The sequence below is a fragment of the Astyanax mexicanus genome, chromosome 14 (assembly GCF_023375975.1).
Source record: "Astyanax mexicanus isolate ESR-SI-001 chromosome 14, AstMex3_surface, whole genome shotgun sequence".
NCBI lineage: Eukaryota > Metazoa > Chordata > Actinopteri > Characiformes > Acestrorhamphidae > Astyanax > Astyanax mexicanus.
In genome coordinates this window covers 3881586-3894554 of record NC_064421.1, presented here as the reverse complement: position 1 = coordinate 3894554, position 12969 = coordinate 3881586, and the positions used below count along the sequence as shown (strand labels likewise).

Genomic DNA, 12969 nt, shown 5'->3' with positions numbered 1-12969 from the left:
TATTTCAATAGAAATATCCATTTTGGTCACCATATATCAATAACTTATCAAAAAAAATCTATATACATATACCAATATAAGGTGCACCATATTATAAGTCACACTATCAATAAACATCTGTTTTCCGCAACAAATTCAGCAGGTCTCGCCACTGGGTGGTGATGGGGGGTAACAACGTTAAGTAAAGCTAAGCTGAGTAAACAAAACTGTAATTCTTAAAAAAGTCAAACGAGTGCTGGATGTTAATCTACACAGATTTCTCTCCTGAAAACTGTTTATTTGGGTGAGTAAAGTGCTTTCGTTTTCTTACAGTAAGTTTAGATTTCCGATTTTTTCCAGCACTAAGGCTGGAGCATTAGCATTAGCATTAGCGGTCCGATAGTCCGATAATACTCTCCTTTGAACGTCGAAAGAGCTTACTTGTGCTTAGTGCGGTTAGCAGCTAATGCTAATGCTGCTCCAGCAGTGCTAGCCAGGGTTAGCAGCAGTCTACAGACTGATAATACTCAGCTTTAAACAGCTAAGGAGCTAGCGCTTAGAACGCTTAGTGGGTAATGCTAATGCTTCTCCAGCCCTTTACAACCTGACAGGTAGAATTCATTCATAAAACGCACAGGATTATAAAGGCGTACTGATGATTTTTGGGAAAATTGAAGGATTTTAAGTGCAACTTATAGTGTAATAAATACTGTAAAAATTCAGAAATGGGTCAGGGCTTTTATATTTTGTAATTGCTGAGATACAAGCTTTGAGATAAAAGCCAATCATTTTCTCAGATGTACACACATTTTAGCATGTGAAAAATTTTCTACCTGACAAACAAATTTACATAAATTTATACGTAAATATTATATTTTTCCATGTTGTTTTAGTGCTCACTGTGCACTCACTTTGCTGCCTGGTTTTCTGAGGTTGGGCTGCTGAGATGGTAGTGTGTCATGTTTTACCAGCTCAGCTGATGACCTACTTCAAAACCGGAGAAGAGTCAACCACACTTCCTCTCTGTGTCAGTCAAGGTGGAGTCTGCAGGCAACAGATGATATCTGCAGGAGCAGCGAGCTGAACGTCTGGGGAGATCTCAGTATCACGGCGCATTTTCCCCTGGAATTTGTCCAATGATGTCTGGAGGTTTCACACCGTTTTTTTTGTGGGGTTGGTGTGTAATATCACTTCCTTAATATCGCTTAGTGAAGTGTGCAAAACTGAGCTCCACTTAAGTTTCAAGATAGGGGTGTGCCAACATTTTTGAATATGGTGACCAATATTATATATACCCTTAATTATGGTGCCATATCACCCCCTCTAATTATCACCTCAGGGTTACAGTTTTGAGCAAAAGAAAAATTCATGCAGTTCTCATTATTTCTCATTATGTATCTACTAGAGACTTTAGATTATATCTGTCCAGTATCATTTATTTTACTTTAATCCTGAATATATGGAGATATTTGGAGGATTGCATTATTATTAGTATCATGACTGGATTCTGGATCATTGACTTCTGTTACAAATCTGATTAAATTCTTGTACTTTTTAATATCTCAGTTAGGGTGTGTCATATCACATCGAATGCAATAATATATTTTATTTTTGTTTTCTTGCTTATTGTTGGGTATTTTGTCATATCTCCGAGAGTACTGTTATTGCGAAAGTACCATTAAATATCGTGATATTATTTTAGGGTCATATTGCTCACCCCAACTGTCCAATAAAAATACGCATCGGAAAAAAAAACAGCAACTTTTCAGAAGAGAGATAAAAACGTTAATGTTTCATGGATGTCAGTGTAAAAATATTTTATTTCTGGTTATTTTGGATAATTCCTATAGGCCCATTCATAAAGGACAGTTTTTGCCAGATCAAATTATGCCACAGTAGTACGCCATAAATGGAAATACTTATTTTTATTGGTCAGTGTCAATACGATAAGAAAAATTAATCACAATGTAAAAAAATGTCGTCATATTGCACAAACACAGAGGCATTTCTTCCAAACTGGGTGACGTGGTGTATGGCCCGTTAACCAGAATCATTAAATTCTGGTTGAACCTTCTGAACATCTACAGTACAAAGTACTGTCTACAATAATACTGATCTGGAATTTCTGCCGTGTTTGTACCTTGGCAGCTGAAAACACTGGCCACTGACTGATTAAAACCCTGACAACAGTCAGGTGTCAAATTCTATCTCAGCCATGCAGGAGCGCTGTGCTCATTGCATGCCCTCAGCGTGTGTATACCCCCACTCGTTACACACACAATTAAACAGGCTGCAGAGCGCAAATCCAGCTTTTACATCAACAATAAACAGAATAAAGAATAAAATAACATCGCTGTTTCCTTAAATGAGTCACAGGTGCGTATCCTGTGCTAAGACGCACAAAAGATATGAACACGCCAAAGTCAGAGCTCACCTGGCTCTTAAAGGGAATAACTACTGGCACGCTGATTGGTTTATTTCAAGTTACACCCAAAATTAACCACACCCATAATTAATTAAGAGAATTAGTACATGCTGTAGCAACATCTGTCTGTAAATGATCCATACGAAACATGTAAAACCTCCACCATACCCAACCGTCTTAATCTCATTTTATATCCAGGATAGACGCTTTAGATTTATTCTATTCCAACTACTCATTTTTTTATATTATTTTTGGCAATCAGTGTACTTAGGATGATTTATAAGGTGCAATGCCATCACTTGAATGAATTATGATGTTATAAAATAGTAGTATGCTTTAAACTGAGCTACAATAACAAGATCAAAGGAATTCCTCTCCGAGCTGAGAGACATCTTAGATGACCCTCTGCCAAACAACCTGGAGGTGATATCTTCATAATCCTATAAGCTGTGTTTGTTGCTGTTTTCATCTATCCTGCCATGTTTCCTCCTGATCTACAGGGTGTTTCTCTCCGTCTGACAGCTTTCTGACTGCCTGGGAGGAAGTGAATCAGTCCAGCCTGGGTTCACAGGGTCCAGGCTGTTAATAAGTGACAGCTAGGGTACAAGAACATGTACGTTCAGGCTGAATAACTCCCCCTCCCAACCTGCCTGGAGCTGCTGCTCAGGTGTGGACAGTCTAAAAAACTCACCATTAGAGTTTATATTCTACAGAGGAGCTAATGAGATAAAACTAACTGGTGTGTTGGACCCAGAAAATGAGTTACCATCTTCCAAATGAGGTCTTTCCTCCTCAGTGCCAGAGACAGCGTGCTAACATGTTCATTTTCCAAAGAAATGCATTTTGGGAGGTAAAGTAGTAGTGTAGTATAGTATAGGATAGTATATGGGGTAGTATAGGGTAGTTTGAGGATAGTATAAGGTAGTAAATGGGAAGTAAAGAAGTAGTATGTTGTAGTATACGGAAGCATATGGAAAGTAAAGTAGTAGTTTGGGGTACTATAGGGTAATATATGGGAAAGTAATATGGTGTAGTATATAGGGTAGTATGGGGATAGTATAGGGTAGAATGAGGGAAGTATGGGGTAGTATATGGAAAGTAAAGAAGTAGTAAGAGGGTAGTATAGGGTAGCATATGGGACAAAGAAATAGTATGGGGTAGTATAGGGTGAAATATGGGAAGCTAAGAAGCAGTATAAGGGAAGTATAGGGTAGTATATGGGAAGTAAAGAAGCAGTATAAGGGTAGTATAGGGTAGTATATGGGAAGTAAAGAAGCAGTATAAGGGTAGTATAGGGTAGTATATGGGAAGTAAAGAAGCAGTATAAGGGAAGTATAGGGTAGTATATGGGAAGTAAAGAAGCAGTATAAGGGAAGTATAGGGTAGTATATGGGAAGTAAAGAAGCAGTATAAGGGTAGTATAGGGTAGTATATGGGAAGTAAAGAAGCAGTATAAGGGAAGTATAGGGTAGTATATGGGAAGTAAAGAAGCAGTATAAGGGAAGTATAGGGTAGTATATGGGAAGTAAAGAAGCAGTATAAGGAAAGTATAGGGTAGTATATGGGAAGTAAAGAAGCAGTATAAGGGAAGTATAGGGTAGTATATGGGAAGTAAAGAAGCAGTATAAGGGAAGTATAGGGTAGTATATGGGAAGTAAAGAAGCAGTATAAGGGAAGTATAGGGTAGTATATGGGAAGTAAAGAAGCAGTATAAGGGAAGTATAGAGGAGTATATGGGAAGACAAAAAGGAGTATAAGGGTAGAATATGGCAGTAGGAAGGTAGTATAGGGTAGTATATGGGAAATTAAGTTGTATGAAGGTAGTATAGCGTAGTATAAGGGGACGTATAGGGTAGTATATGAGAAACAGAAGTAGTATGGGGCATTATGAGGGTAGTATAGGGCAGTATATGGGGTAGTATGAGGGTAATATAGGGTAGTATATGGGAAATGAAGTAGTGTGGTGTAGTTTAGGGTAGTATAAGGTATATGGGAAGTAAAGAAGTAGTATGGTATAGTAAAGGGTAGTTTAGGGTAGTATGTGGAAAGTAAAGTATGATGGGTAGTATAGGGCAGTATATAAGAAGTAAAGAAGTAGTATGAGGGTAGGAAGGTAATATAGGGTACTATTAGGGAAATACAGATGTAGTATAGGGTAGTATATGGTAGTATGAGGGTAGTATAGGGCAGTACATGGGAAATAAAGAAGTATGATGGTGTAGTATAAGGTAGTATAGGGGGAAAAGTTCCTGCAAAAAGCTACTGTGCAGAGAACACACCTGTAGTAATGTAAAACATTACAGACTGAAAGTGAAATCAGTGAGCAGATCATCAGATCAGGTTAAACGTATCTCAGGATCTGCAGTGTGATAAGAGAGGAAAATCTGCCGGCTGTCTGTGCCTCCTTTCTACCAGAGAGAAGAAGATCCAATACGAGATCCAGATTCTTCAGTAGAAGATAAGTGAGAGGAACTGTCCACACCTCACACTGTGCTCTTTATCTCTACCAGCTCTGCCTTCCATAGCTGAACATATAGAAAAATTCTTAATCATTATAGTAAAACCAGTCTTTAAATTAACGCTGAAATATTCAGTGAACTATTCGCTGAACTATTCAGCTTTAAATGGGTGTTCAGCAGGTCCAGAAGTACGGAGCCCCTAAGGTGACATCATGGGAAATTAATGCGATTATCGTTGGATTAAAGGAGCTTTGATGTAATATTCAGTTTATTCATGAGCATTCATTTACAGAAAAGCAACATTTATTGTTCTCTGTCTAGATTTAATCAACTCGTTCCAACACATTAATAAGTCGTGCCCATGACTTCATTTTGTTCCCACTTATTAGTATCTCACTCCCACACCTTAATAAGGTGTGGCCACGCATTATTATTATTATTATTTTTTATTACATGATGTCACTTTAGGGGCTCCATACAGAAGAGCTTCTCTGAGTGATTTAAAAAATTAAGGTAGATTTAAAAACAAACCACTGACCAGGGTTTACTAATCCTTCTCCTGCAAAACACACTTTCCTGCAATTTACACCCTTATCCCAAATCTAAACCTCTTAATAAACCACTCAATAAACTTGGGATGCCTCTCAAATTTGATGTTTAATTTTGGTGCATTACTTTTAATAAATGGATTTGATTGTATTTTTACAACAATACTAAGTTCTCATAATGCATAAAACCCAGCATCTGTTTAAGGATTAAGTACCGCCCTTCAACAAAAAGAGCCAATCAGCTGTTAGTAGAGAAAGAGATTTGATGTGGGGATCTGCGCAAGCGCAGCAACCCTAACAAGCAGAGAAATCACGCTTCTGTGCATTACTGAGCCAAACTCTACAAACCATTTTATGAGGTTTTTATCAAATTGTCTAAAACACTTTGTCTAGGCTTCTTAAAGGTCTCATTCCATCGTTTTTAAATTGATTTTAAAATGTCTAGTTGTGTCTCTAGTATGAATGAATGCCCTGTGAGCTGGTTTTTGTGGTAAAAAAAAAAGTGATCTGGTATAACGCTGCTTTAGTCCGGTGTAGAATTGGACGGGGAGCAACGATAGGATTTCAGCTGTTGCTCATGAATATTCATACATGCAAACATATCGCCTGTGATTGGCTAACAGCACTGCAACACCAGGAGGCAGCGAGACGGACAACAGTTAGAAATGTTTTAAAATGAATACATTTTTACGCTAATAACACTAATAAATAGTCTTTGCGATGTCATATGTTACTTTACAACATGTGTAATAATGCCCTGCAAAGTGCAGTTCAGCCACTGACCTAGTCTTAGACTCTCTGTAAAACACCAAATCCACCGGAGATCCTATGTAAACCTATAGTTACCTACACACAGAGGTGGGTAGTCCAGGTCCAGAAAGTTGAAACAAAACCCTGGGGTGGATTTTTACAGAACTGTTCTAAGCATACACCTACCCATCTCAACTGTACTTGGCTGGTGTTGTTCCTCCATAGACAAATTCTAACCATTTGATCCTTAGCTCTGAATTACTGGGCAAAGCATACAAACACTGATCGATGTGTTATTCACACAAATAACACAGGAATGAACTGCATGCTGTTTCTAGCGCTGTTAGCTCCTATCTGATGAGACGATGCCACTGCCCTGCTTCAGCTTTGTGCCTGTGGGTGGTCCCGAGCCGAGGTGGGCGGGGCCATGAATACTAATTCACAGGTTGATGTAGACACGATGCTTTTCCTGATCGACTTGTTTTTCTAATTATTTTCTTTTTTACTAGCTACTGCAGACAATATAGGCTGAGGAAGAGTTTCATCATGTGCAGCATCATAAACAACTCAGAGAGACCTACTGTATTTTACAAAGAACAAGAAAAAGAGGATTTTAGCAGAACTATAGTTCATTAAAGGAAGACTAAATCACCCACCTCTACATTCAGCTACAGTTAAATGCTGAAAGAGAGCAGAAGCAGCTTTAACTCATCATCGCACGTCATTGTCACTGTCACACTTTCTGTTTCAGCACCTGTGATCAGTGATGGATGCTGACAAAAGCTCAAAATAATAACAGGTGTTTTCACATATGCAAGACGCTCCTATGCATATGGTGTATTCAGCCTCATAAACCTGAGTGTGATAAACAGGCCTGGATGATCACAAGCCATCAAACCAAAATGAACTGCTTTAATTTTTGCACCAGGAGTAAAGCATCATAAAGTTATCCAAAAGCAGTGTGTAAGACTGGTGGAGGAGAACATGATGCCAAGATGCATGAAAACTGTGATTAAAAACCAGATTAAGAGCTTTCTCTTAAAACTTTATGAATATGAACTTGTTTTCTTTGCATTATTTGAGGTCTGAAAGCTCTGCATCTTTTTTTGTTATTTCAGTCATTTCTCATTTTCTACAAATAAATGCTCTAAATGACAATATTTTTATTTGGAATTTGGGAGAAATGTTGTCTGTTTTTATAGAATAAAAAAATAATGCTAATTTTACTCAAACCTATAAAATAGCAAAATCAGAGAAACTGATTCAGAAACTGAAGTGCTCTCTTAATTGTTTCCAGAGCTGTATTTACTCATGAAAAGGCAGGCCGTCTTTTGGTGAGGCTAAGGCTAGCTCACCTAATGCTAGCTACTATCCTATCCCTGTACAGCTCATATATTTTAGCTGGAAAATAAACTGTTACGAAGCATGATAAGGGATGCCAAATGCTCTAATGTGTTTATAGAGTTTATAGTGCTTGTAGAGCGTAAAAATGAACTTAAACCTGCCGTTTATTGGCTGTGAGTGTGAGCCTGCTGCCGCCACCACTTAAAATATCATCCATTATTTTATTAGAGAAAACAATAATGCAATATGACTCTCAAAAACAGCTCTGTATGAATTCTTTGTGTATTTTTTTAGTATGAATTGTATGAATGTATGTATGCATGCATGTATGTATGTATGAATATCTGCATGTATCCATCCATGTACACAAGTAGTGACATAACAGTATTGATCTTTATGTTCAGTAGTATTGATCGATAAACAAACTGCATAACTCTATTCGTTTCCATAACATAAGCCATCACTGGCACATTGCCATTGTTGTACTGTGTAAGCATCGCTGTATGTGTTATTAAAGAGGGACTGCATTATATATTTTATGTAATTTTATATGTAATGTGTTTTATTATTAAGTCTAAAGTCAGTGCAGTTTTGTTTTCCCACAATATCTTACAGCACTTCATATCTTACAGCTTCCCTCTGCTGACTTTAACTTTTATGGAGATGCAGATTTCATTTTCCAGCAGGACTTGGCACACTGCCCACACTACCAAAAGTACCAATTTTCATTGGCTGTAAACCATAATCATGATCAACAATAAAATAAATAAACGCTTAAAATAGATCACATTTTGAATCACTGAAATAAAGTAACTTTTCTGTTTCTTGAGATGCACTAGTAGAGCACTATTATTATTTTCAGCCTCTGAGAGAATGTTTCCACCCAGCACAGGAAGCACGTTACACCCCTGCAGCCGACAATAAAAACCACCTGTGCACATCTCACCAACCACAAACACCTCCACCCTCACCTCCCCGCCTCATCACCCCCACCCAACTGCCATGAATCAGGGAAAATTACCACATCTTGATTTATGCAGTGATACAAGCAGAGCTGGGCGATATGATAAAAATAATATATCATGATATATATGTAAAAATGGTTTCTGGATGCCCAATATTTATTAGGGGTGTCACGATTTCGATATTGTATCGAAATCGATCGAAATTATGTCATGGTCTCGAGCCTCGAAGTCAAAAAGAAGATCGACGATCCCTCCCTCTAAGCTACGCGAGCACGCGCTACGCAAATGACGCAGCACACTGCAGCTCAAAGAGCCGCCCTTTCTCCAGAGAATGTGGACATTCTCATCTTCTTAAAGAAAAACTTTAAAATATAAAAATAACAGTTGTTTTGTCTAGCCTTAAATATGTTAATAGTTTTGGTACCTTAAGGAGCATCTTTCTCTCAGATAAAGTTAATAATATATCTTTATTAAAGAAAAAAACTTCTCATTCTCAGGGACCGAATCTTATTTTTCATGTTTAACTGTTATAGTAGGATAGAGTTCAGTTTGTTAAGGATCTAATTGTTCTATTATTTTGTACATGACTGTTCCTGCATTTGTTTTTTATTATTTATTTTGTTATGTTGCACATTGCTGTTTTAATAGTGCACACTGCTGCTACCAAAAAAAGCCACTAGATGGCATTACGTATATATCTTAATTAAATTATTTAAATTTGACCATTAGTGCCTAATGTGGTGTATTACAGATCACTTGTATCACTTTGAATCACTTATATCAAGCCCACCTTTTGAAATGATATATTGTAAATTTGATGAATCAAACCAATGACTGACCATAGACTAATCTAAAACTGGCATAGGCCTCTCTGCTGTAAAAAAAAAAAAAAAAGAAAATCAAGAATCCAATCCAATCAAATCGTGACCCTAAAATCGGAAATAAAATCGAATCGAGGATTTAGAGAATCCTGACAACCCTAATATTTATCAATACTTATATTCATTTGTAGAGGTACACTACCGTTCAAAAGTTTGGGGTCACTGAAACAATTTTGTGTTTTCCATGAAAAGTCACACTTATTCACCACCATACGTTGTGAAATGAATAGAAAATAGAGTCAAGACATTGACAAGGTTAGAAATAATGATTTGTATTTGAAATAACATTGTTTTTACATCAAACTTTGCTTTCATCAAAGAATCCTCCATTTGCAGCAATTACAGCATTGCACACCTTTGGCATTCTAGCTGTTAATTTGTTGAGGTAAGCTGGAGAAATTGCACCCCACGCTTCTAGAAGCAGCTCCCACAAGTTGGATTGGTTGGATGGGCACTTCTGGCGTACCATACGGTCAAGCTGCTCCCACAACAGCTCAATGGGGTTCAGATCTGGTGACTGCGCTGGCCACTCCATTACCAATAGAATACCAGCTGCCTGCTTCTGCTGTAAATAGTTCTTGCACAATTTGGAGGTGTGTTTAGGGTCATTGTCCTGTTGTAGGACGAAATTGGCTCCGATCAGGCGCTGTCCACTGGGTATGGCATGGCGTTGCAAAATGGAGTGATAGCCTTCCTTATTCAGAATCCCTTTTACCCTGTACAAATCTCCCACCTTACCAGCACCAAAGCAACCCCAGACCATCACATTACCTCCACCATGCTTAACAGATGGCGTCAGGCATTCTTCCAGCATCTTTTCATTTGTTCTGCGTCTCACAAACGTTCTTCTTTGTGATCCAAACACCTCAAACTTGGATTCATCCGTCCTCAACACTTTTTTCCAGTCTTCCTCTGTCCAATGTCTGTGTTCTTTTGCCCATCTTAATCTTTTTCTTTTATTAACCAGTCTCAGATATGGCTTTTTCTTTGCCACTCTGCCCTGAAGCCCAAAATCCCGCAGCCGCCTCTTCACTGTAGATGTTGACACTGGTGTTTTGCGGGTACTATTTAATGAAGATGCCAGTTGGGGACCTGTGAGGCGTCTGTTTCTCAAACTAGAGACTCTAATGTACTTATCTTCTTGCTTAGTTGTGCAACGCGGCCTCCCACTTCTTTTTCTACTCTGGTTAGAGCCTGTTTGTGCTGTCCTCTGAAGGGAGTAGTACACACCGTTGTAGGAAATCTTCAATTTCTTAGCAATTTCTCGCATGGAATAGCCTTCATTTCTAAGAACAAGAATAGACTGTCGAGTTTCAGATGAAAGTTCTCTTTTTCTGGCCATTTTGAGCGTTTAATTGACCCCACAAATGTGATGCTCCAGAAACTCAATCTGCTCAAATGAAGGTCAGTTTTGTAGCTTCTGTAATGAGCTAGACTGTTTTCAGGTGTGTGAACATGATTGCACAAGGGTTTTCTAATCATCAATTAGCCTTCTGAGCCAATGAGCAAACACATTGTACCATTAGAACACTGGAGTGATAGTTGCTGGAAATGGGCCTTTATACACCTATGTAGATATTGCACCAAAACCAGACATTTGCAGCTAGAATAGTCATTTACCACATTAGCAATGTACAGAGTGTATTTGTTTAAAGTTAGGACTAGTTTAAAGTTATCTTCATTGAAAAGTACAGTGCTTTTCCTTCAAAAATAAGGACGTTTCAATGTGACCCCAAACTTTTGAACGGTAGTGTAGCAATTTATATAATGCACACTTCTGCAGTTTTCCAACATAAGATTGAGACCATTATTGATTAGTTATTGAGTGTGATCTGCTCATTTAAAGCACACTTATAGTTTGCAAAAGAGCACCTGGATGTTCCACAGCAGTACTGGTTAAATATACTGTGGACAGATTAAACTAAAATTTAGTTAGTCCTGACCTCCTGAACCCAATTGAGATGCTGTGGCATCATGACATCAAGAGGGAGATTCACACCAGATATCCCATAATATTATAGCTGAACTGAAACAGTTTAGTGAAGAGGAATGATGCAGAATTCCTCCTGACCGTTCTGCAGGTCTGACCTGCAGCTACAGGAAACGATTGGTTGAGGTTTTTGCTGCCAAAAGAGGATCAACCAGTTATTAAAATTATTAATGTATGCACGTTAATTAGAGTATATATTTACTGTACAACAAATGGACATGACCTCAATAATATGTGATAAAGGTGATATTGGTCTATTGTCTTTGTTCATATGTTTTTTCTCCAATATAACAATAAACTGTATTTTATACAAAATATAATTTAAAATGTATTCCCAATTTTGTTGACTGCTTTGATATTCTATTCAATGATCATTATATCAGTGGAGATTAATGGTCTTAAAAATACAAGATCATTATTTATCACAATCATATCATCCACAAAAAATGATCATAATAGGCCCAAATATAAATAAATATCACAATATTAAAAAAATAATAATAATAAAATGAAAGGTATGGAGATAAATATTGTACAATGAAATAAATATATTATTAAGCAATTAACACAATAAATAACTATAATAAACTTTATCATACACAGCAATCAGTCTATAATTAAACTCTACATGGGAGTGTGTGACCTGTGATCCCACTAATGTGACCTTCTACCTGCTACAACACACACACGCGCGCGCGCGCTGCATAATTAGAGCAGGTGTGAAAATGTGGTAAGTGTTATTAGATGAGCTCTTCCTGCGCGCGCTGAGGACAGTGAGCAGAGTGAAGATGTTGTGGATGTTCTGCAGCAGATCCTGAAGATGAGCAGACGAGCAGACAGACACTCACCCAAACTTTCTGATCTTCCCACGCGGATGAGCTCGCGGGCAGTCAGCGGCTTCACATGGTCCCCCCACCTCGCGCTCGTGCAGGGGCTCGCGCAGGGGCTCCCGCAGGGCTGGATGAAGGTTTTATCCTCGGAAGTTCTGGAGGAGCGGCCGCGTGTCTCCCTCTGAACGCGCGCGGGAGAGTGTGTGTGTGTGTGTGTGAGCAGCAGCAGCGCCTTCACACCACTACCAGTGTTGATACAGGGGGGTGACGTCACCACTGCCATGCAGCGTGAAAAAAGCCATTCACACTTTTATATACGGCTTTAAATATATACTGTTATTTTTTTTATACAATAATACAATACTATACATTATTCACAACCTGCAATGACTTTAAAACTTAAAAAATGAAAAAAAAAATATATATATATTTATATAATTTATATAATAAAAAATAAACAACGTTAAAACACAACGACTATACAAATAAATATATACTATGCTATATATACAGTCCTATACTAAACAAATAAATAAAGATTTAAGAAATAAATTCATATACATATATATTTTTGCAAATACTGTATATTATTATATTGGGAAAAAATAAATGAAACGTTTAAAACACAAATACTATAAAAAATATAAATATATGCATAACATGCTGGAAAACAATAAGACAAATTTATATATTTCATATAATTAATATAATATATTTGCCAAAAGATATTGCAAATATATTATTATATTTCTTATTATATTATATTAGGTAAAAATAAATTGAATATTTAAACACAAA

The 12969-nt window shown here is 37.5% G+C and overlaps 1 protein-coding gene across 1 annotated transcript in view; it reads right to left on the bottom strand.

The window, feature by feature from the left end:
- Positions 1–12381, bottom strand: part of bach2a (BTB and CNC homology 1, basic leucine zipper transcription factor 2a) — a 42110-nt gene extending 29729 nt beyond the window's left edge. The window contains exon 1 of the mRNA XM_049463329.1: positions 12190–12381. The gene's annotated coding sequence lies outside the window, so the exon portion shown is untranslated. The remainder of the gene's footprint in view (positions 1–12189) is intronic.
- Between the last annotated feature and the right edge of the window lie 588 nt (positions 12382–12969).